Raw genomic sequence first — 24,176 nt, 5'->3', positions numbered from 1 at the left:
TGTTCTGGAGTATTTATTCACAATAATATTGTCCTGTGTGAGCAGTTTGGACAGACACTACAAAGAGGTCGAGTGTGTGTTCAACGCTGCCTGATAAATGCATTGGATGGCTCATCAAGTTTAATTCTAATAAAGAAGAATTGTAAAAAAATAAATAAAAAATAAATAAAGACAATTTATGTTTTACGGTTCTTAAGGGAAAAAAGTGGATTCTGTGTTTGTATCTCACCCTCAGTTTCCTCTGTGGTCTTCCTCTTTTCCCCCAGCCTAGCAGCTCCATCTTTGACATCCTTATATATCCACGATCCCTCCTCTGCACATGTCCAAACCTTCTCAGGCACACCTCTCTAACTTTCTCTCCAAACAGTTCAACCTGAGCTCTTCCTCTGATGTACTCATTTCTTATTCGGTCCATCCCACAGAACAATTCCAGCAGTCTTTTTCTTTGTGCCGCCAACTCCAAACCACACATCATATCAAGTCTCATTACCAGCTCATAAATCTTTCCTTTGACTCTTTCTGCTACGTTCTGACACTGGTCTCCACCCACTCCAGCCTACCTGCATGCTCCTCACCTCTCTTGTGCACTGTGCCTTGACCCCAGGTATTTAAACTTGTTTTGCTCTCTAATCTCACAGCTGATCACAAAGTTGTCTGTAAACATTACAGTCCGCAGAGACTCCCTTTTTTGACCTCATCTGTCAATCACTATTGCAAGGTGTAACCTCAGCCCCATCGGTCACTCCTACTGCACACCACTACTGTCTCACTATCCTCATACATGTCCTCCATCAGCCTCATGGTTCCCTGCCACTCCTGGCTTTAGTTCCAAAGCTAATGGAATATGAAACAGGAATAAAACTAATGCATACAAGATAACTTCAGAATACTATCTAAAGGCTGAAACCTTATCAATGTGCACATCTCAAATATGCAACAAAATATGTCCCCACGCCCCAAACAAACAAACAAACACACACGCACGCACGCACGATCTTTTAGTCTTTGCCAGGATACAGATGGGTTTTGTCTCCATCCGCCCTTGTTCATCACTTCTTAGCGGATGAGTCAGTGTTTGACTGATAGCAGCTGGACGGCTGAAAGCTCTGCAGGAAAAGAAAACAAGAGCGAAAAGTATCTTAGCAAAGTTGGCTGAAGTGTGAAACTCCAAACTTCTGTTTAGATTTTCTGGTTTTTGAAAGAGCCACAACAACTTTTAAACGGACTGAAGTGACATTTGCCGGTGACTTTTCAAGCTGTGCTGCAGCGGAGTAGCTAATTAGCTATCAAGCCTGCTAAGTGACAGCAGCTGTGCCTTTTCCTCAGTGAAGGTTTGTTTAGTGGCAGTTTTATTTGAACGGGAATGTCAAGAAGTGTGCTCATATTTGTAAGTTGATAGGAATATTATATTATTATTTTACATTAGGATGTTATTACCACATGGGCTGCTGTTCAAAGGTCACGGCTCTTGATTGAGTGGTAGCAGGCTACCAGAGGCCTGTACTACAAAGCAGGATTTAATCTTATCCGGGTACCTGTAGGGTTAACTCCGGGTTTTCAGTACGACGAAGGTGATTCAGTTTTTACCAGGTATATCACCATGGCAACTTATGCTGCAAACTAACCTGTTTTGGAGGTGACGTTACAAATGTCTTTTTTATTTTTATTTTTTAAACCTGTCCTGCAGGCAGAATCATGGTCTGAATGCTTTGTTGTGCCAAACACATTTGCTTTTCCAACACTCTCTGTAGACTCTCTCTTGTTAATGTTTCTATTTTATTTATTAATTTTATTTTATTATTCATATTATTGTCTGTGGGGATATTATGCTGGAGCGGACTGGGGGTGAAGGCCAGATTAGCTAAAAGAAGACGAAAGCAGAGGAATAGAAAAAGAAAAGGGGACAGAACAAAAGAGAAAAGGAGGAGGGTGAAGCAAACAAACACGCTGTGCCACTGCTGCAGACCGAGCTCTCACCCAGGAGAGCTGACAATCTGAGGCTACACGTCCTGATGCCTGAGTTCCCACAGTCAAGGGTCGGAGTACCAGGGGTCCAGAGACAGTGGGCAGCCGACCCCACTGCATGCTTTCCAATCCAGGGTGAGCCAACGATGGGGACTTGCACCTCTGAGAACCGCTCAACACCCGGCAGAGCCCCCACCGCGCAACGAAGAGGCCCAAGCCACCCTGGAACACAATCTCCAAGGTAGCAGACGAGCAACAATGCCAAAACGCCCAGTCAGGTACCCCGCCCCAGGCAGGGTATATGAAATATAGCTGAAGAAGACAAATATCTTTTTCAAGGGAGAGCTGATATTTTAGGTGAGCAAAAAGGACTGGATTGATGATTGACAAAGAGTAGAACAATAGTGCTGCGTCATAAAGATGTTTGCAGTTTGAGAAAACTACAACAAATACAAAAAATGGCACAAAAAGTCACAAAGCAAAGCGGAAGTGTTTTTTGGGGAGACCGTAACGTGACAGAACAGTGGCAGAAGCCAACAGTAAGCAGCTAATGTATCAACAGTATTATTTGACTCGTCATTAAAACACATTATATTTCATTTCTTTCTCCCTCACAACGCTCATAATCCTCTGCTTCTTTGTTTCTCAGTACAGTCCTTCACATGTTTTGGTTTCTGTCATTTTCACAGCTGTTCCTCACATTATTGTCTCCCCCAAAAATACTTAAATTGTGTTTTTCAGATTTTGTTTTTTTTTCTACTTCTGCTGTGTTTTATTCAGCCCCTGTTGTTTTTGTGTGGTTTTGCAGCAATTTTCAATTGGTTGATGTTTTCTGAAGTTGCACTGACTTCTCAAGGCCACTGTGTATTACCCCTTCATACATCCTGTTGACTAAAGCCTATTTACTAATATAAGGAAATATATTAGAATTAAAAAAAGCACATACAGACATCAGCAATCACTTTTTACCAGACAAAATGATGATCATTCATGCTTTTATCTCTTTTCATTTGGATTGCTGCAACGGACAAATCAGCTTTAGATTGCCTTCAGACTGTACAGAATGCTGCAGCAAGAATTTTTATTAGCACTAACAGAAGATCACATATTACTCAAGTTTTGACTTCTCTTCATTGGTTGCCAGTAAATTTTAGGTTTCATATAAAAATTTTAGTTTTAACTTTTAGAGCTCTACAGGGTGAAGTATGTCTTTGAACTGTTGAAAGTTCATGCTTCTTTCGAGCACTTAGGTCTTCAGGTCAGAGGCTGCTGTTGGCCCCACGTGCTAGGTTTAAAACCTGTGGGGATCGGGCTTTTCAGGCAGTAGCACCAAGGTGTCTTTATGCTGTACAGACTTTATTGGCTCTTTAAAAAAGCAGCTGAAAACATTTCTATAAAGACGAGCTGCAAATTAACTTGTTTTCTTATATTTTCATTGTATTTTTTATGTTTTTATTTTATTTTATTTTTCTTGTATGACTGAGCCATTAGCTTTTCCTGAATTTGGAGGTTGATTTGTCAAGCTAAGTGTGTCCAGTGTGTTGTTTTTTTTTTTGTTGTTGTTGTTTTTTTTCCAGTTGTGCCAGTTCAATGCAAGTTTGCTCGGCTGAATGTCTGCGCGTGATGACAGTCCCAAGAGGCTGAAAAACTGAGGCGACTGACCTTTGCTCAACTAAAGTGATGAGCCCGCTTATTCATCATGTTCCCAGAATATTTATTAGAATATCGATATTTGGTGTATGAATGTAATGATACAATATCACAGTCTGCATAGTCTACAGGATTCATTCAAAGAAACTCGAGTATGTGTCTGTACAGTCTTTCTTTTTTAGTATTTGTTTTATTCTTTTATAAGCTAATTTTATTATAAATACAACTATATTTACTGTTATCTGTATTTATCCCATGTGCTTCTTGTGCTGGTATGTCTGAGCTCTGCAAGTTTTTTACTTTACTAAAAACAAATTTCTTATGAAGTTTGTGCTTGTGGTGTCAGGTAATCGGAGAAATGGATTTCCCACTGGGAAAATGAATGTGGCCTCTCCAGGTTGGAAAAACACCTTAGAAAGTCGGAGGTAATTTCCCTGCATTCATGTGGCTTCTTGGGTTGTTAGAATTCATGAGTTGCAAAGTTGTTTCACCAACTTTTTTGTATTTATGTGGAATCAACATGGACACAAGAAGAAAAACTGTTTCAATTTTCAGTATTTAAACAGTGCGTTGATGGTGTTTCCACAACGAAAAATAACCTCTCCAAATGTAGCTCACACTAGGTGGACAGCAGCTAATGGTTAAAGACCTAGTAACAAATTAGGGGTAACCTTTAGCAAAAAAAAAAGAAAAAAAAAAGCAATAATATTAAACAATTATTCCGACAAACCAAGTATAAACTTTCAATTAAATTAAATTCAGTTCAATTCAGTTTTCCTTATACAGCGCCATATCACAAAAACAGTCGCCTCAAGGCGCTTTATATTCTAAGGTAGACCCTACAGTAATACATACAGTGAAAAACCCAACAATCATATGACCCCCTATGAGCAAGCACTTTGGCGATAGTGAGAAGGAAAAACTCCCTTTTAACAGGAAGTAACCTCTGGCAGAACCAGGCTCAGGGAGGGGCGGGGCCATCTGCTGCGACAGGTTAGGGTGAGAGAAGGAAAACAGACAGACGGTGAAGACTTTTACTTTATCCATTCGTCTATTCTCTTCCCTTTATTCTTATTAAGGTCGTGACTACATTTTCCTGGGAGAAAATATAATTTCCTGTGCCACATGTCCTGGTCTGAGTATTTCAAAAACTGCGGATCTTATGGGGTTTTCCCATACAACCTGTCTGTGGGGTTTAGAGAGTGGTCCAAAAAAGAAAATATCCAGTGTGCAGCAGTTCTCTGGTATAAAATACCTTCTTCATGCAAGAAGACAGGAGAATTTCTGATTTGAGCTAACAGAAAGGGAAAAGTAAGGCAAATAATGAAGGTATGCAGAACAGCATCTTTGAATGCACAACAAGCTGAACTGTGAAGGAGATGGTCTACAGCAGCAGAAGACCACACCAGGTGCAAATCTGTCATCTGAGAACAAAATGCTGAGGCTACATTTCACACAGGCTTGCCAGAATTGGACAATAGAAGATGTGAAGATTCTGATGAGTCTCAGTTTCTGCTTGTATCAACAGTGCAGTCTGGTGGCGTAATGCTGTGGTGGACATTTGGGTCCCTTAGTACTAAGTAAGGATTGTTTGAACACCACGGCCTACCTGAATATTGTTGCTGACCACATCTGCCCTTTTATGACCACAGTGTAATCATCTTCTGAAGGCTGCTTCCAACCTCAATTCTGGTTCTCAAAACTGGTTTGCTGAACACGACAGTGAGTTCACTGCACTCAAATGGCCTCCACAGTCACCAGCTCTTCATCCAGCAGTCGCCTTTGGGATGTTGTGGAGCAGGAGATTCACATCATGGATGAGCAGCTGACAAATCGGCAGTAAATCTGTGATGCTATATGGATCAAAATCTCTGATAAATGTTTCCAGCACATTCTTGAATCTATGCCATTAAAAATTAACCCTAACCCCTTCTCCGAAGGCACAAAGGGTCCAACCCAGTAAAAGCAAGGTGTACTGTATAAAGTATCCAGACTGTGCGTGTACATTATTTCCAGTTAAAATGGTGGTCTATGTTCTGTATTATTAATAAGTGAGACAGGATATCCATAATGTTACTCTAACATGCAGCTGTAGCTGTGAGCAGAGGGGCCCCACCCACCCTCACTTCAGATCTTCCGGTTATGAGGAGCTACCAATCAGAAGAAAGGTGTGTTAAGAGAATGTGAATGGAAGCTAAGAAGAAAAGTTTTCGGTTATTATTATTATTATTTGGTTAGATTATTTAGGTATTGGATGAATTGAGGGTCTGCACCAGTAGAGATTATTTTCAGCTTTGAATTGTGCAAACTTGAGGAGACAATTGAAAATACAAAGCTGTAAATGAGCTTAAAAGGTTCCTTTTAATGTCCTGTTTAAACACATTAAGCAACAAAACAACACATCATCTTGTTGTTCTCCACTCACTGAACAAACTGTAAGAATGAAACAGGCTGATTTTAGTTGTGAGTCACTGCATGTTCTGCATGTGACACATACTCTATATAATTTAAAAAACACACATGGAATGAATGTAAAAATCTTTCTTTTTGGGGGGAATTCAGATTTTTCTTCTCTTCACGTGTGATTTACAGAGCAGAAATGTGTGATTTTCCTCATTAAATAACATGTGAAAAACTGAGCTCGGCAGCAAAATGAAGTCAAATTACAGCGAGGTCTCTAAAGCAGCATTAGTCTTCTGAGGAATATAAAATTGCCACTGTACTGTACTTTGTACTGTTATTTTGTCACAGCCAAATCAGACAAGTGCAGTTTGGCAGGACGCGTTTGACTGGCTTGAATTTAATGATAATGCGACGTATAAAGATACATTATGGTACATTTCCCCCCTCTCATTCGGTGATCTTGTTGAAGCATTATCCTGTAGGTTAAACAGAAGTGCATCAGTGAAAATAACATCATTAAATGCACATTGTCTGGGCGTATATCAAATATACTTCAGTGAAATTAGCTGTATTAAGGCAACAAAGGATTTATTCAAGAACACAACAAGACTGATGGTAATGTCTTTATTTCGTGAACAATAGCATCACAATTTGGAGGTGCAGCTTGGATAATTACAGCCTGGAGCTTTGGGCTTCCTGGCCATGCCATAAAAATGAGTTGCCAGGCACACGCTGACCTTTTGTGATATTTTTAAAAACCCTGAAAATACTAAGAAGGCCAGTGTCTCTCTGACGTACTCCCCTTCCCCCCTCGATCTCATTTCCCCCCACACATCTCCCTCATCTACTGGAGAGAAACTGAAGCACCACTTCAAGCCAGCGCTATTATTTGCTCCTTTCGAGGCCCGGCCCCTGAAGTACCGCACTCAGTTAGGACCTGTAATGTAGATTCCATTTCAGCTGCTATTAGGCCTCATCCGTTATAGCAGACCTGCCTGTTCGTTATTCCTCCACTACTCTCTCCATCCTCTACATGCGTCCATCCGACCCCCCCCCCCCCCCCCCCCCCCCACACACACACACACACCACCACCCCTTCCTGCTTTCCTGCTTTTGTGCTGCCATCCCTCCACTCATCCTCTCATTCCTCCTCAGTCCTCCACCCATCTGCCCCCCATCCCATCCTGCTATCTCTCCACTCCACATCTGACCACCCCAGTTTCTTCCTCCCTCTCCCCTCCATCCATCCACTTCACTTCGCTCCACTCCCATCCCCAGCCTTGCCCCCAGGGGAGCCCTGCAAACTGCTTATTCAACAATCGGCTGCCATAAAGATATGTAATGACATTTTCGAAGGCAAAGAGGCCTGTGTGGTTTTTAATTCATATTTAATGGCTGTCAGGCTAAATAGCCCACTATCCTAAATGGGAGAGAGGCTGCTGCCCTTCCACTTAAGACTGAAAGCCGTCTGCTTGTGGATATCTGCTGGTTGCAGAGAGCTTCTGCTGCAGCAGTCCATTTCTGTTTGTTCCTATTTTGGAAAATCACTCAAGGCGCAAAGAGTGACTCCACATCTTTAGAAACAAAGATGAATTTTTTATTCATATCTCACGGGATACTAATGATTTGAAAAAGCGTTCTTGTGGTTGAGGTCGTTTGAATGTGTGGTTCTTTTTTGATTGGCTTATTTTGTTTAAAATGACTTAAATTGAAAAAGTTCCCAACTGGATACCCTCAAAATTAGCTAATTTTAACATGCAAAATATATTTAATGAAGGCATTCATCGAGTTGGTCAAAATGATCCCCTTTTAATTTGCCTTAGCTTTTTCAGGATTTTTGATCCCTCATAAGAACGGGACAGGAGTTAAAACATCACATTTTCAAAAACACATTGAAGCTCTGTTAAAAAGTAGTGGATTAAAAAACAACAACAATGAGTCTTTGTTTCTGTTGCTATAAATCATTAATAGGAAATTGTTGCAGTTTTGCTGTTAAAGCTATGATATATGCCATCATATCAATGCAGAAATTCACATGATTTTGGCTTTAGATTGATTTGATTTGGGGTTTTTTGTTATCCCTGAAATTTTCGTGTTGCTATTTTCTGTATTTATGACGTTATTAGGGCTCAATAACTTTAAAAAAACCCCAAGTGTATTCGACCTTACTCTGAAGGAAAATCCCGAGCACTGTACAATTTTTTTTGAGGTTTTAAAAACTATTGCAATAAATACTTTTAAAAATCAACAACCAGAAAAATGCATACACTTCTGTTAATTAAGGTGACACATTTATTGCCTCAAGTAGATGCAGACTAGTCGTGCTTAGTCGACCTCCAAAAGCTCATTTTGAGCCAATAGAACCCTGAACTACTCTCACTACTCTTAATCACAACAATTGAAGATACTACTACAGATAACAGTAGTATAGTTTTCAAATGAATGTGTACATAAACACATTTTATATCCCTCAAATTTATACCTAAATAGTGTCTGAATATCATGCGCAGATAAATCTATTCTTGTCTCCTTTTTTCTCTCTTTCTCTCTTTGTCTGCCTGACAATCTTCTCCTTTTATTCCTCTGAACGCCTGCAAATATCACTTCTCTCCCTCTGTGTGTTGCACTTGTTCACAGTCCTGCTCCCGGAGAGTTTTTCTTGTGATCGCGCACATGTTTGGAGTATGTCCAGTTAGAAAAGGCATAGACATTTCTTTCGTTCTTACAAAAAATAAATAAATGAATAAATAATGCAGGCAGTGCAGAAATGCTCCCTGTGGAGGGTGAATTTATGTTCTTTCTTATGAAACTTCTCCATCATTAATGAGAGAACAGATCAATAGATCTCACGAGGGAGTGTACTCTCCCTGGGTACTTGCTTCTTCAGTTGTGAGGTGCAGCAGGCCCTCCACTGATGGTGACAGCCGTCCAGCCACACTTTTAAGTCATAAATTCACTGTGATTGTGATTGCTGTTATAACTAACCTCTAGAGTAGCTCGCTTGGGATCTTACTGAAGGTTGTCTCAACAGCTTTAAACATAAATGCAAATGTTTTCATCCTGAATTGGTTGAAAAGAAGAGACGGGTTTAATAAAAGCTGTGCCTCTGTTTTGTCTGTCATTTGCTAAACAAACCGCTGTTTTTCATTCATTTTGGAAGTGATGTATGTGTTTAGGAGAAAGTCCTGGTCTTACAAGTGCAGGGAGGAGAGGAGCAGGTGAAAGGTAACTACTGTAGTCTACCAATGCTTTAATTTTAATCTGATAAAAAACGTATATCCATGTTCTGATAGTATGCTCTCAAGATCTCAAGTTTACAAGAATAAAATTCTGGTGTTTTCATTTTTATCCGTTTGTCTCTTTGATGGATGAAGTGCGCATCGGCTATAAAGTTAAATATGTCACAAAATGCCAGAGCTTGTCTGTATTTTGCGACCCGTCTACCTTCCCACTGGATAATCCAGCCCAGCTGAATATATGGACTGCCATATATGAGTTCAAGAACGCTGTGCTGTTAAACCCAGGAAAAATCAGACAATGAAAAATGTGCTTTAACCTTAAAACCTCTTGCTGAATATTTGTTTATAAAATAAAATCAGCATAATAAATGTCAGTTGCTGGCATTTAGTAGCTGCTCTCATTGGTAAAGGGTAAATAAGCAGGTAGTCGTTTGGCATCATAATTCAGCGGGATGTCTGGATTTGTGGCTTTTATGTATCCTTTTTTTTCACAGAAAACAATTTGCTGTTAGTTTTTGGACTTCATTTGATTCCATAGGTCTGATTTAAATAAAGTGTTTTGGTCCAAACTGAAATATTTTGTGCAGACACTTTTACAGTAATCTCACCTGGTTAATCATTGAAACTCCAAACCAAACTAAAATCTAAATGCTATACAAAAAATAAAACAAAAAACAATTAAGACTCTAAGACCGTTATCATGAGCGCGTGCTAATTAGCAAATGCTGTACTAAAAACTGAGATTGCACAGCAGTAGAACCTCACATTTATGTTCCTGTCATTACATTCCAGACTATTCTGTAGCGAGAACCAGTCGATTAACTCTTCGTTCTCCACCTGCCGATCAGCGCTCGGTCGATGCTTGCCGCTTACCTCCATACAGATGGGAGGTCAGAGGTTTGAAAGGTCGGGACTGTGTGCAGAGTTTGCCCGGCTGTCTGGAAAATATGAGTAAGTGAGCATTGATCTTTTCCCACTTACTGTAGGTTCTTTTAAGGCAAAGCAACTCTGGAAGCAACGCTGAAAAAATAAAGTGTAAAAGGAGAAAATAAGCAGTCAGAGATGCGGTGTAAACGCTGAGGGGAAAATGTGGCATTTGCTGGCTGATTTGTAATAATTACATAGTAGGCTCAAATTAAAACCTTGAGGGCCATTTATAATTTTAGATTGCACTTTTGGCCTAATATTTGGCACAGCGGGGGTCGGCACAAATGTTTTTAAGCCTTTTCAAAATGAAGTGATGGCTGCACCATTTGGAACGACTTGAAAGTAATCAGCGGTGCTACAACAACAGAGAAGTGCAGTAGTGTGCTCAGTCAAATGCGCTAATGCAATCACGTCCATGGAATAGTAATTGATTAAGTGTTAGTTAAAGTTAATTACAGACAAAACGGCTCTCGGACTCACGATGGAATCTGCTCGGCCGCTAAAAAATTAAAGAATTTTTCTCCGTCACAGATGTATATCGTTGGAAATGTAGACAGTGGGTCTAATTGCCTGCAAACCACTTGTGCCCAGTCATCTAGCCGATGACTAACTGGTCCAGCATGCAGCATCGCCAGCAGCATTAAGTCATCGTCATGAAACAAAAGAGCTGGGGGCTGGAGAGAAGAGGATCATCGCTACTACCAAATATTGATGCCCTGGCTGCCTCGCATCATTTTTTTCTGAGCGGGGTCCAGGCGCTGAAATGTAAATAAATCTATCAGGGCAAGGAGCCGGGGGCTCCGGTTACCACTCCTAACAATCAAGAGGCTTTTCATGCTGCCCTGGAGGGCCATTCCTGTAACGCTAGCACACTGGAGAGAGCCACAAATCATCATCTCTCCTCTGCTCTCACTCCCACTGTCTCTCTCACTGGACTCTGGTCTTTCTTTCTATCCTCCCTCTTCCATTTTTTTCCTCCCTCTCTTGTTCTTTCACTCACACCGCAGTCCCCCATTCTTCTGTTCCCTTTTTCCTTTTCAGCCTTCTCTCTTGTTAGCACCTATCTTTTCTTCTTAATGCCCTTCATCATAATCTCCTCATGCTCTCTGCTCTCCCACAGCTCTGTCTTTATACTCATACTCCTACTCGTGGTTCTTCACAACTCCCTAAAGCTCATAGTGAGCCTCACACGACAACAAAATGAAAGGCCAGGGACTTGCAGCCACATTTATCAAGATCTCAAAAGATCATTTCATTTTACAACCATTTCTGTGTCAGAAAACCACTTATCAGCACGTCATCTGTACAATAATATAGCATCGGTTCAGTGCCGGCTCAGGAAGGAAGCTCAAAACGTGGTGCTGTCCTTAGGTGTATTTTATGTCAATTTCTGTGTATGAAAGGCTACACAGAAATAAATATTGTAATTTTTCGGTCTAATATCCTTCCAAATTATTCTACGTTAATGTATACGATACCACACAACACTTTAAATAAAGCACAGATTACAAAGTTTCTAAAGGTGTTTACTACACTTGGTCTCTTTTAGTCATCCAAGTGAATTCAGAGAATTAGTCAGCATGTTTGCACTTATATGAACTCTCAAAACACACACACACGCTGAAACAAATCATCCTCTATTTACTTACTTACCTTGCCCTTTATTTTCATTGTACATATACAATGAAATAAGTAGAATAGTACTGTAAGGTTAAATTTATTGTGTTATTATTTTTACCTGTAATGGAGACCTTAATTCACAAGTTAAACATCATGTTGTATTCAAACTAGGCACTGTGACCATGAACTCATCAGGAAAGCTTTTACTGAGGTCACAGAGTATCAACGCTGAGGGCTGATTTCCCGTAGACTGCAGTGCAGTCAGACAGAGGAGTCTGATGCCCCCTGATGAAAATGGGGATGAATTTTCACTCTTCAGAAAATACAGTCTTTGATTTGATATGTTATGACCATACAGTAGGCTGTAGACAGCGGTCAAAGTCGATTGTGGCAGGTGGTGGAACCTTAAAATGTGGTGTAGCAGTGCAGCAAGGGGGGGAAAAAAAACTAGAGCCACCTTAAAATAACTTCCGAATTGATTTATACTGCGAGCTCCGACAGGTCTGTCTTTGTGGACTGGCTGTGTGTGGTGTGCCTCCAAAGTTTATATTCTGCTGTAAAAAAAACCCTCCAAAAGTTGAATCTGTTCATCTGGACGTAGTGTTTTGTGGGAGAAACGTTTCGTCACTCATCCAAGTGACTTCTTCAGTCTCAGCTGACTGCAGGTTTCCCCAATCTTGTAAACAGTACATTTGCATAATGACTGAAACTATTTACTTTCCTGGATGATTGAGAATGCATCAAGACTGCTGTAAAACAGTGTTTGCCCACTTCCTGTTTTTTGATATCTTGCTTTTTCAATTCTTTCTCACACTTGCATGGATCAGATTAACAAATTATAAGATCAGGCAAAGATAACTGGAGTTAATACCAATTGCACTTGTTAAGTGATGATTTCATTTATTAAAGGAGAAAGGTTATACAAACCTGCCTGGCCCTGCGTGAAAAAGTAATTGCCCTGAAAACCTAATAACTGCTCTGCCACCCTTGGCAGCAAGAACTGTAATCAAGCGTTTGTGTTGACTGGCAACAAATGTTTCACATCACTGTGGAGGAATTTTGGCTCGCTCTTCTTTGCAATATTTTTCATGAAAATTCAGCCACACTGAGGAGGTTTTGAGCATGAACAGCCTGTTTAAGGTCAAAGCATCTCAATCAGATTTAAGTCTGGACTTTGACTAGGCCATAAGCCGAGTGCTCTCGAGCTTGAAGATTTTGTAGTAAAAAAATGAATTAAGGTTGCATTAATTACAGCAAATCATCCTGAAGCAGCAGCAAAGCCGCAGACCATCACGCACCACCACCATGTCTGACTGTTGGTGTGATGTTCTTTTTATAAATTGCTGTGTTAGTTTTATACCGGATATAACAAGATGCAAACATGTCAAAAAGGTTTAACTTTTGTGTCGTCGTTTGGGGATCATCAAAGTGTTTTTTTGGGAATATGAGACGAGCCTTTGTGTTCTTTTGGTCAGCAGTGGTTTTCTCCTTTGAACTCTTCCATGGATAACATTTTTGGCTCGACTCTTTCTTATTGTGGAGTCAGGAACTGAGCCTGCGGTCCATCAGATATTGTTCTGGATTCTTCTGTGACCTCCTGGATGAGATGTCACTGCACTCTAGGAGTAATTTTGATAGGCTGCCCACTCCTGCCGGTTCACCACTGTCCCAAGTTTTGATGTAGAATGGCTGGGCCAGTGGTTCACTGGAGCTCCAAAGCCTTAGAAATGGCTTTGTAACTCTTTCCAGACGGATAGACGTTAAGGAGTTTGTTTCTCAGCTGTTTCTTTAGATCATAACATGATGTGCTGCTTTCTGGGATCTTCTATCCTACTTCACATTGACTGACAGGTTCTATTTAAGTGATTTTTAAAAATTTGACTGGGCTGGTAGTTATCAGGCCTGGGTGTGGTTAATGAAATGTAACGTTGTTTTTAAAAATATGTGGTTAACTGAAGTTTAACTAGGGGCCAATTACTTCTTCACGCAAGCCCAAGTAGGTTTGGTAAGGTTTTTTCCCCCTTAATAAATAAAATAATCATTTACTGTAAACTGTATATACTCTGGCTTTGTATAATAAAACTAAGAAATTCTCAGATTGTCTCACTGCAGTGTATACATCAAGTTACATTAGCCGTTCCAACTCCTAGCCACTATAATGTTAGTATAAAGACCATCATAATCTCAAAATAATTTTAAAAAATGTAACTTAAACAAATTCTAAAACAGAATAAGTTTTAAATGTAATCAAATGTCATTAACCTCAGCAGTTCTCATCTCCCAAAGTGATTTCTGGTCTCCCTGTCCCATCCTGTCCTGTCCTCTCTTTGTTAGGTCTTAATCCATGTCTGAGAGTGAAGTAATTGCACATTTCAGAACAGTTACTGAGTTTCTGCTCACATCCCTTCTCTAGTACTATCTAGATGCTGAATATAAATACAGCTTCTGTCGCTGTCTGCATGAACGTGTGTGTGACTGGAAAGAGACAGTGTTGGGATGCCATTCTCGATCATTGCAGCCCTCTTAAACCTGTGGCTGCAGATAACATAAATAAGGAAATTTAGTTCTAATGTGAAGAGCCGTACTCGAGAACTTAAGATGTTCACTTTGGACTGCAGAGCGAAGCGTCAGTGTTTTGAAAAGAACAGGAAGTTAATATTGAACTCTGTTTTCCCGATTTGGCCCGTGGTCAGCTTTTGCAGCAGCAGCAGTTGCTTGAAATAGAAAAATGAACCAATTTCTCATACTAAGAACATCAGAACCTGAAACTACAGGAGCTTAACCAAATGATGGCAATATAATGAACCTCGAGTTTTTCGGGTTTTCATTTGACTGACTGGAGCTGCTCTTTGTTGTAGGTAAGCAGAGGCCCAAACCAATTATTATAAGAGACATTTATGCATATTTACTGAGGTTAAGTTAATGATATAGAATTGATAACGACTGCATGGTGTTTATGGGAGAGCGGAATGGGGCGCACGTCAAATTTTGGAAATCCCTGCTGTATGGTATTCATTTGATGTGACTCACAAATGAGTAGACGGCAGTCCCATTAGCTCAACCCTCACAGCACAATATTTGAGTGCCAGCAGTTTGTGTTGCATACCCCTCACTTTTCTTTTGTGGTGGAGAAATGGATTTGCTTTTAAAGACAGCATGCTCTTTTGAGAAAAAAATCGGGAGACTGAGCCGAAATGGTACATGTCGGTAAGGAGGTTTTGTTCAGAGGTGAGAAAGGAGGTTTTGGCGGCCACTGACTCACTGGTATTGATCGTCCATCTCACAAAACCCCTGTACAAATCTTATCATCATCTAGGACACTAAAAGCCTTACTTGCTGCACATTTACACATTATGGAGACATATTTGCTGGTCATGGATGCAGCCTTCACACAAATAACTCCTCATGCTATCTTCATCCCGTGATCGATGGTGGCCTGATCCTATATTTGAGCCATCTGGTTTGAGGCTCTGGGACTTTGCTAGTTCTGTTCTGACCCTCAGAGGGCTGCAAGACGACAAAGGTCATGGTTACAGTTTGGACTGATACTGCCAGAGGTCGGTTAATATGCACCAGGTGAAACAAAGCACGCCTGAAAATGGGGAGGCCATTTCAAGGAGTTTTTGCAATTTTATTATTTCTTTTTACTTTTGAAGCAAATTTTTCTCGCAGTGTCTACAGGCAGCCAAATTTCCGCTTTTTATACAAAGCTGATCAGCATCAACCCATTGATTTGGTGTTCTAGATCAATAAACTGAAGGATATATTTACAGGAGTATTCTGGGTAATAATTTCTTCTGCATGCTGAGCATAATTTCTCATTGATGTACTTCCTGGGAGAGTGACTAAATCTCATCTCTGTTCCCTAAGTGTGATTTCCCGACTGCCCACAAAGATGTCAGGCAGCCAGGTGGATTGGATAGTGATGGTTTAGGAAAGTAACAGATAGGGAACCCAAGCTACACATTATTGGGCTACAGATGCATTGAACAGTATTGATATAATATCAAAAGAAAAACAGAATTAGGGGTGAAAAATAGTTTTCAGTATTTGTTGCTTCTCAGTGAACTCTGACTCATGACTGTGACTCTGTCATTTCATTTCTCCAATAAAATAACAGCTTTTGTCAGTGCAATCCAGTGGAGTTAAAAGAAAGAAGGTAAAGCATGAAAAATGTTCTAAATATTGCGTACACATAAAACTAGATTAATTAATTAATTACACTGTAAAATATAACTTGTTGTTTCAACTTAAAAATATGAGGTAAAGGGCTGCCTTAAAATTTTAAGTTAAGTCAAGAAATAGAGTTTGTTCTTATAACACAACCAATTGTTATCTTAATGAAAAATCACATGTTGTCTAAACTTTCATCTTAGTTTAGTTGACTGAGATTTATTAGTCAGTTCAACTCCTTTAATTGTCATCTTTACTTGGGAAAACCCTTTCAGCTAAATTAAAATAATCTATTGTTTAAACTCTTGTCCTAGTTCAGTTGACTTGGGTTTTTTAGTTAATTCAAATACTTTAGTAGTTCTTTTAACTTAGGAATCTATTTTAGCTTAACTAACATAATTTGTTAGCTAAGTTGATTTAAGTTTATTAATTAACTGAGCTCCTTAAGGTAGCTGAGTGAACTTGTAAATCAGTTTCATTTTAATTGTCAGAGTTGATTGACTGGATGTAAAGAAAAATGTGTATTAAACATCTTAAGTTTTGTTTTGTTTTTTTTGGCTTTCTAACATCCATTTCAGCAAAACTACCTGTTAGGTTTATCTTAGATCTCAGGTTTAAATATCTACATTCCTTTAAATTAATTTTCTGTTGTTTACAGAAAAAAAATAAAACCCCACAGATTCCATTAAAGTCTATCTGATCATTTCATACAGAAAGTTTGTTTTAAGAACATGACAAGACAATTACTCATGAGCACCCAACATTCACCATTTATTGTGCCATCTTAGTCATCTGAGAAACAGAAAAATCAGTGACGTAGCTCATCAGGCTCACAATCCATCAAAACTCAAAGGCTGCTCCCTGTGAAACAATAAATTTGAACTTGGTCTTGAGCCCAGTTTGGGTGAAGATGAAATTCTGACCAATACTCTAGGAGCAGTAGTGATTCTTGTGAAGTAACAACATAAAGTCTGCATTAATGTAATGTATCAACGGGACACTTGCTATTTTAGAAAAGTTATTCTTTACATTTACAAAATTTTTAAACTTCATTGTGCTCAGTCACACCTGTTAGCATAAAACTTGAAATATTAAAATAGTACAAAACCTTTGATAAGTGACAGTAAAGATCAGTTTATAATAACTAAGATATCAAACTCTTGTATTTGTCTTCGTTTACAATTGCAACAAATTCCACAGAACCAATATCTCTGAAAATGACTGCATGCTTCTGAAACATTTGATAATATGGATATTTCAGAAACATTAGTTTGAGTCTGCTCAATTGCAAAACAAAGGAAAAACTACTGACTTGCATGAGATAAGCATCTGCAAAGTCCAGCATTATATTGTTGTTCACATAAGTTTCTTAAACCATGAACAAATGAGTAATTGTCTAATCTGGAATGTAAAGTGTAGTCATTTAGTGACATACAAAAGTGAGAATGAGAACTTGCAAGAATAAAAAAACAAACAGTAAAATAAAAACTGTCCTTAACACTAAGGATCATACAATTACAGTTCTGCATGGCTTTCTGCAAGAGTCTGTTTCTTAGACCATGCACTAGTGAGATGCACTGCCTTCCACCAATGTTCATTAGGATGTTCTGAATGACTTCAAAGATGTCCTTAAGTTCCTTTGGATAGTGTATGTTGAGGGCAAAAAGAAGGCCCATCAGCATGGAAATGGCACTTGAGACATCCCTCAGATTAGACAGGATTACTGCCGCCTCAAGGACAACCAACACATCGATGATGTCTTCTTCTTTCACCATCGCAATGCCAACTTTCATCCTCTTAGAAAACGTGTCTTCAATACCTGTCGGCTATAAAAGGGTTCAAAGACAAAAAAAAAAAAAATTACACAATTACAATTACACAATATCCCTTGTGCTTAACAATTCATGTCTTTCCAAAGAAGAGCCATACTGATGCTTTGGATGATGGTGATTGGCTTTGGGTAACACTTATTAGTTGTTAAAGTTTTTTCAGAATGAGATATGCACCCCCATGTTACAAATCCATTTCTTGCTTTAAACAAAGACCATGTTCATAAATAACTGAGCATGTCTTCAATTGCAGAATTCAAACAAAATTTTCAATTTAAATGGTAAATGGCCTGTATTTGTATAGTGCTTTACTAGTCCCCTAAGGACTCCAAAGTGCTTTACACATTCAGTCATTCACACACAAGGGTGGATGACTGAATCGTGACTCAAGAGTTGACAGTTCGTCTTATAATTGGAAGGTTGCCGGTTCGAGCCCTGGCTCCGACAGTTTCAGTCGTTGTGTCCTTGGGCAAGACACTTCACCTGTTGCCTACTGGTGGTGGTCAGAGGGCCCGGTGGTGCCAGTGTTCGGCAGCCTCGCCTCTGTCAGTGCGCCCCAGGGTGGCTGTGGCTACAATGTAGCTTGCCATCACCAGTGTGTGAATTTAAATCTACTTATGCTAAATATTGGCTGTGCTCTAAACCAAATCTGGCTGAGAATACATGAAATGTGCAAACTGCAGCTACACTACAGGATCAGATTATGGCTCCATAGACAATGCTTCTTTAATCAGTTTATTGATTAAAGTTTATTTTTCCCCCTATATTAACAGCATGAAAAAAGAGCATATAGACATGGCTGAACAGGTTGCATAATTGGCACTGAATATCAACATCCACCTTTACCCAGCTGCCCAATGACTCTCGGCCAGTAACCTTTAATTGCTTACCCAGTCTACACAGTCTCTTTTCCAGGGTCCAGGACATTTCACCAAAGTATTGCCCCCCACAGCTGTAGCAGCCACTGCAGCCCCTTAAATATCCTAATATCTCTGCCATTACAATATACAATGTGAGAAATCAAACGTAAAGCTGAAGTGAACAGTACAGCAGCGAAATGTCAAAGACCCTGGTGAAGACATGAATAAACACAAGACACTAATAATATCAATGCTAGCTTGCCAGTTAGTTTCTCTGAAACCCAGACCAAATCCAGTGTCAAAGATCTTGTAATAATACATTTGGTGAGGAAAAAGTACACATGTACTTTTTAATTTAAAATCCACTGTGGTGCTGTCATTATTAAATTTACTAAAAGAAACAATGCTAACCTTCACAGTCTTGAAAGTGTGTGAGGGATCTTCCTTTAGAAAATGAGGTCCTCTGTCCTCTTCCTTTGTGTAGGGCTCTGGTCAAAGAAGTCAAAAAGAAAACAAAAACACTTTTTAAACAGTGTTTATGAAGCATGTAGACAGCTCCAAATTCACAGCTTTTTGATGCATAATTCCATCAATATATGATTATCATTGGAGATTTTGAATCAGGCTTATCAGGACATTCAAGTAGAATATGATATCCAACCTACCACCAATATACATAGATTCTGTAAAAGTTACCACACTAAATGTCCAGTTGTGAAATATGATGACAGACTTTACTTATCAGCTTTCTTTCAATGAGTTCATCAGTTGAACTGGATAACCTAAAACTTAAACAAAGGATTAGAGTTCGCAGTTGAACACTTACATCATCTCCGAAGCATCTTATGAGCCTAGTTAGCCTTTCTATGCCGCTCTTGATTTTGTACAGCTCCACGAACCTCTCCATAATGGTCAAGCACAGCAAAAAGGAACCCTTTCAGGTCAACAGATGTAAGACGGGCAAATTCTGCTTCAACCTGAGCAATAGAAGAAGAGGGGTGGAGAGTACAGGCAGAATTAAAAAAAGATTCTTTGAGACCCAAATTTAAGCAAACAGTCATCTGAGGCCCATTAGAGAAAACACAAACACACAAAAGCAAACAAACAAAAAGATGCACTTTACCTGCCGTTCAGCAAACAAGGAAGTTCAGAGAACAATAAGCTCTGTCTTGAAATCTTTTAAAGTAGAATGATTGTGAAAATGACTTATGTGATGTAAAACTTTAGTAAACGTGCGATTAAAAGAACACTGAGTAAAAGGACAAGTAACAATTTCCTTATTCCTCAGATGTTTACCTTGATGAGCAATACTGTTTTAGTCCAACTGCCTCATTAAAGTTACACAACAGGCTTTTTACATTAAAGCCAGCAAGTCCATTACATACTCCCTTTTTAGATCTGAAATACTGTGCAGATTCTGTGTATATGTAGTGGACAGCAATTTACCCCAAAGAGCGCAAAGTTTGCAAGTCCACCTCATTTAAATGACAAAGACAGATGTGATCATCTAGACCTGTGAAAATAAATTAATGACAAACTTGCAGTTATGGATGTTATTACAACCACAAGAACCTAAACAGTCTGCTCCATTGCTTTTGTTAATGAATCATTTGTTGGTAACACGTCTGAATATTTAGTTTATGCCACCTGCATGTGATCATCAATAGTGCCATATTACTTCTTAAGAAGTACCCTGACACTACAATCTTTATATCATTTGTTCTACAGAGCTATTAAGTTACAATATAATCTGAGGTGTTTCCAGTATGACAAAATGCACAAATTGTAACTTACCATTTGACTCCACTGACAAAAATAAATCCCCAGCATCAAGTTTGGCTTCACAGACCTAAAATAAGTAAAATAAAAATATATGTTATAATTATATTGTTTTCGCCATTTATTCATGTTTGCTAATTTTCTGACATATAAACAATGTTAGTTTTGTTACAATACAGAGAATGCAGTTTAATTAAAAGGTAAATTATGCAAAAAAAAACTTCTGCAGTATACCATGCCAAAAATCAGTGTCTCTGATGCCAATTATTTTATCACTACAGCTCTTTTAGTATGGAAACTCACACAATCTAGTCATACTGATCACAAGAGTTCAAAAATAAGTCAAAATAGTGAGCTGTTGTTAAGCATAAAGCATTTCAGGGTAACAAATAACTGCACAATATAATTAAAGCAAAAAATAAGCACACTGGAGGACTATCTGATAAAAACTAATATAATGCTGGTTTGTAGACCATATTTTGTCTCAGTCCTCAGTGCACTCTTGCAGCTTAGCATGCAGCAGTTAATAACACCTTAAGTGATTACATAGGGATAAACAGATGACAACAAGCATCCGAGTCCTGCCAAAAAGTTCTTTTTGAACCCAGCCAGTTATTGGAAATATTGCCAAAATGAACTTCCACCAAAATACAACAGCCTGTGAACTTGAAAGAAATTTACAAGTACAGAGACAATATGAAATAAGCTTTATTAATTAGCTGAGTTAGCTTGCTAATATCGCAACAGGGTGAGTGCATAACCTTAAAGCTAGCGGCACAATACTTGTGATTTGCTCAGCGCCACATTAAACCCATAAAAAAGGCCATGTGTCAGTTTATTAGGTCAAGTTTGGTCATGACACACAAGCTGGACCTTGTCGGCTAAAGTTACATTAGCTAAAGCAAACATTTCGGTAAAAGAGAAAAATACACATCATGCCATAAATTCAAAACATGTTCCAACTTTTGTAGCTCTCTTTCCTTATAGTTATAACCAATGTTACTCACCTTGAAAGCATATTCCAAAGAAGACGATTAGAAAACGTCCAAGTAAAGTGAGCATGTCGTTAACCGCCAATTCCCCATGATGCACCTCGGTAGCAGTCACGTGAGGCAGTTTTGAATCCTGCTGTGCTCAACTTACCCGCATTGTCAAGTTCACATAAGTTTCTGATTTAGCTGGACATGAGTTTTCAAGTTAGCTTTTTTTGGTGTAATTGGGACGTTTTTAACTTGTAATTCTATGTTATAACAACAACTTCAGTCATCTATCGTCAAACTGATATAGAATAATATGTTGAAATAACAAACAGCTAGAATTACATTTTACAGTGTAGGTGGCTAAAATTCATCTAGCAGCTGTCCACAAATATAATTCTTTATATTATCATTCAACCTTACTATGCATGCATGCATACATTTGCTAAAAGTTGTGAATACAATAATAATTTGTTCAAAACTTGTGATCATATTATAATTTCTTTCATATTTTCTCACAAGTATGCAGGCTGTGCTGATAAACAGTGAAATCAAAGTAAATATTAGTGTTTTTTTTTTAAATTAACCCACTAGTTGAGAATTATTTAGCCTGTTAAAGTCTTGAAAATTGCTACTTATACTCATCATTCACATAAGTAGGACTGAAAAAAGCAATAAAAGGGGATATTTTAGAACAACAGTGTGAGGAGAAGTGGACGGAGCCCTGAAATCATCATTCACTGTTTTGTTTTGTTTTTTTCTTTTTAACATTTTGTGTATTTCTTCCATCTTTTCATTCTATTTAGGCATAACAGCAGGAAGAAACTTAGTGCGCCTGTCATTCGGGCATTGATAATAGCACCAATCAGTATAATTTTTTTACAAGATCGGACCAGAGCCACTTGAAGCCCAATTTATGTAGTTTGGACATAATTAAGGTTTCAAGCTCAAATGATTCACAACTAACCCCAGTGTCCTAAATACTCTTTTTATATACTACAGAAGCAAATGCATGCAGAGTCGATGAAAGCAACAAAGTCATGCCAGAGTCTGTGCATGAAGTGTTTGCTGCTTTTGTGCACGTTGTATAATGAATGCCTGGTTGAACTTTTTTCCAACTTTTCAATGGCCGTGAGTTTTTTACTATTAGGAAGTTTATTCAAGGAGTTCAAAGGTTGCTTGTGACCTCTGTTTGTTTGCATTTTCACAGTACCGTGCCCAAGGAAATCACCAACCTTCCAATTAGAAGATGACCCACTCTACCTCCTGAGCCAAAGGCACCCCAGGTGTAGGGGGAATAAACCGAGTGGCCAACCAGGAGGCGTGAATTGGGAAACTAATTTCTGGTTATGATTGTGCCAACATAATCATAACACAACATGGTCTGTTGTTCATCCCACCACAGATGAGGTGGTTATGCCAGAGGTCTTTGTATTAAAAGGGAGTTCCTTCTCCCCACTCTCACCAAATGCTTGCCCATAGGGAACTACTTGACCTTTCCTGAAGCTCACTTTTCCTACTTTTCCAGCACACTGACTGTGAGAACTGACTGGTCACTTAATACCTGACACATTTCAGACGTTTACATGTACTGTTGCTTTGAGAAATCTCACTTAATCATCTAATAAAATCCTTGTCCAGGTAGGTTAAAACACTGCATACACAAGAGGTGATTCACAGAAAGTTTCAGAGAGTAGAAATGTACAGTATGTGTGACATTAATAAGACAGGGACACACCAGGTTGAAGGCAGACTCTTGTTGTTGGACTCAGTCCAAACCACTCTAAAGCACCTTGCACCACTTTGCTGATTGATGCTTACATAGTTTGGCTCAGAGCCCAAAATCCACAGTATCTTCACCTTAAGACAAGTGAATGTACTTTTACTGCATGTGTCTATGTACCCAATCCCGTACACACTCATGTTATGTGGCTATTGTGCAGCTTTGACATAAAAACTATTCAAAATCAGTTGACTGTAATTACTGCCAGACTTCTGGTGAACCACCTCTCACAGGCCAGGGACTGATCCCCATCCATCCTGCCAAAATGGCAGTTTTATAGCCTCTTTCAGGACTGTCTTCAGTTGGCCAATGGGATGGGGCAAGTCTCTGCCTGAACAGGGTGCAAACAAAGGGATACATCTGGCTGAGAAATGAATATGTTGCCCAAGGGTTGTTGGTCATGTTCTTGGCCTGGAGAATGAAATCATTATTGAATCATTTATACTGCCCGGTCTGTCGTACTTCTTACCCTAATGTGGTTATGACTAATTATTCGATGATAAGGATTCTTTGAAAACTCTGTTGACCCGTCTTTGTTAAAATGTTTATCACTGAAGTCTGTTTTTCAAATTTTCTTTCAGTTTGATTTCCTCCTCTGAATTTTTTTTAAACACATGAAGCCAGTTTGAAATTTTAGTGTAAGTCCAGTGGTACATCTGGTTATCTCAAATATCTCTGCACTGGATGGGCTGCTCTAACCCTTTGTGCAGACCTCTGATTCCCAGTTGATAAAATTCAATTAAAATTGTACTGGCAGCAGGTAGTTAATGAACATCTCGACTGATTGAAAGGGTAACTACTCTTCAGTTAGTTGCTCATGTAAGTAATTAAATTAATTAAAATAATTAATTTTAAGTAATTTGTCAGCAGTACACTTCATTCATCCTGGTAGCCTTAGTAACCTAAATGAATTTTAAAACCCCTAAAAGTAGTATTTGTGTGTGTGTGTTTGTGTGTCTTCTTTTTTTTCA

At 39.0% G+C, this 24,176-nt stretch overlaps 1 long non-coding RNA gene across 1 annotated transcript; it reads left to right on the top strand.

Annotated features, from left to right (window-relative positions):
• Positions 1-1,081: 1,081 nt before the first annotated feature.
• On the top strand, positions 1,082-23,843 carry LOC106097845 (uncharacterized). The gene is made up of 3 exons (XR_001223894.3): positions 1,082-1,243; positions 10,050-10,208; positions 22,633-23,843. It is a non-coding gene; the product is annotated as an uncharacterized LOC106097845 (long non-coding RNA).
• The last annotated feature ends 333 nt before the right edge of the window (positions 23,844-24,176 follow it).

This window comes from Oreochromis niloticus, linkage group LG11 (assembly GCF_001858045.2).
Source record: "Oreochromis niloticus isolate F11D_XX linkage group LG11, O_niloticus_UMD_NMBU, whole genome shotgun sequence".
Lineage (NCBI taxonomy): Eukaryota > Metazoa > Chordata > Actinopteri > Cichliformes > Cichlidae > Oreochromis > Oreochromis niloticus.
This window is presented reverse-complemented; position numbering and strand designations above follow the sequence as displayed.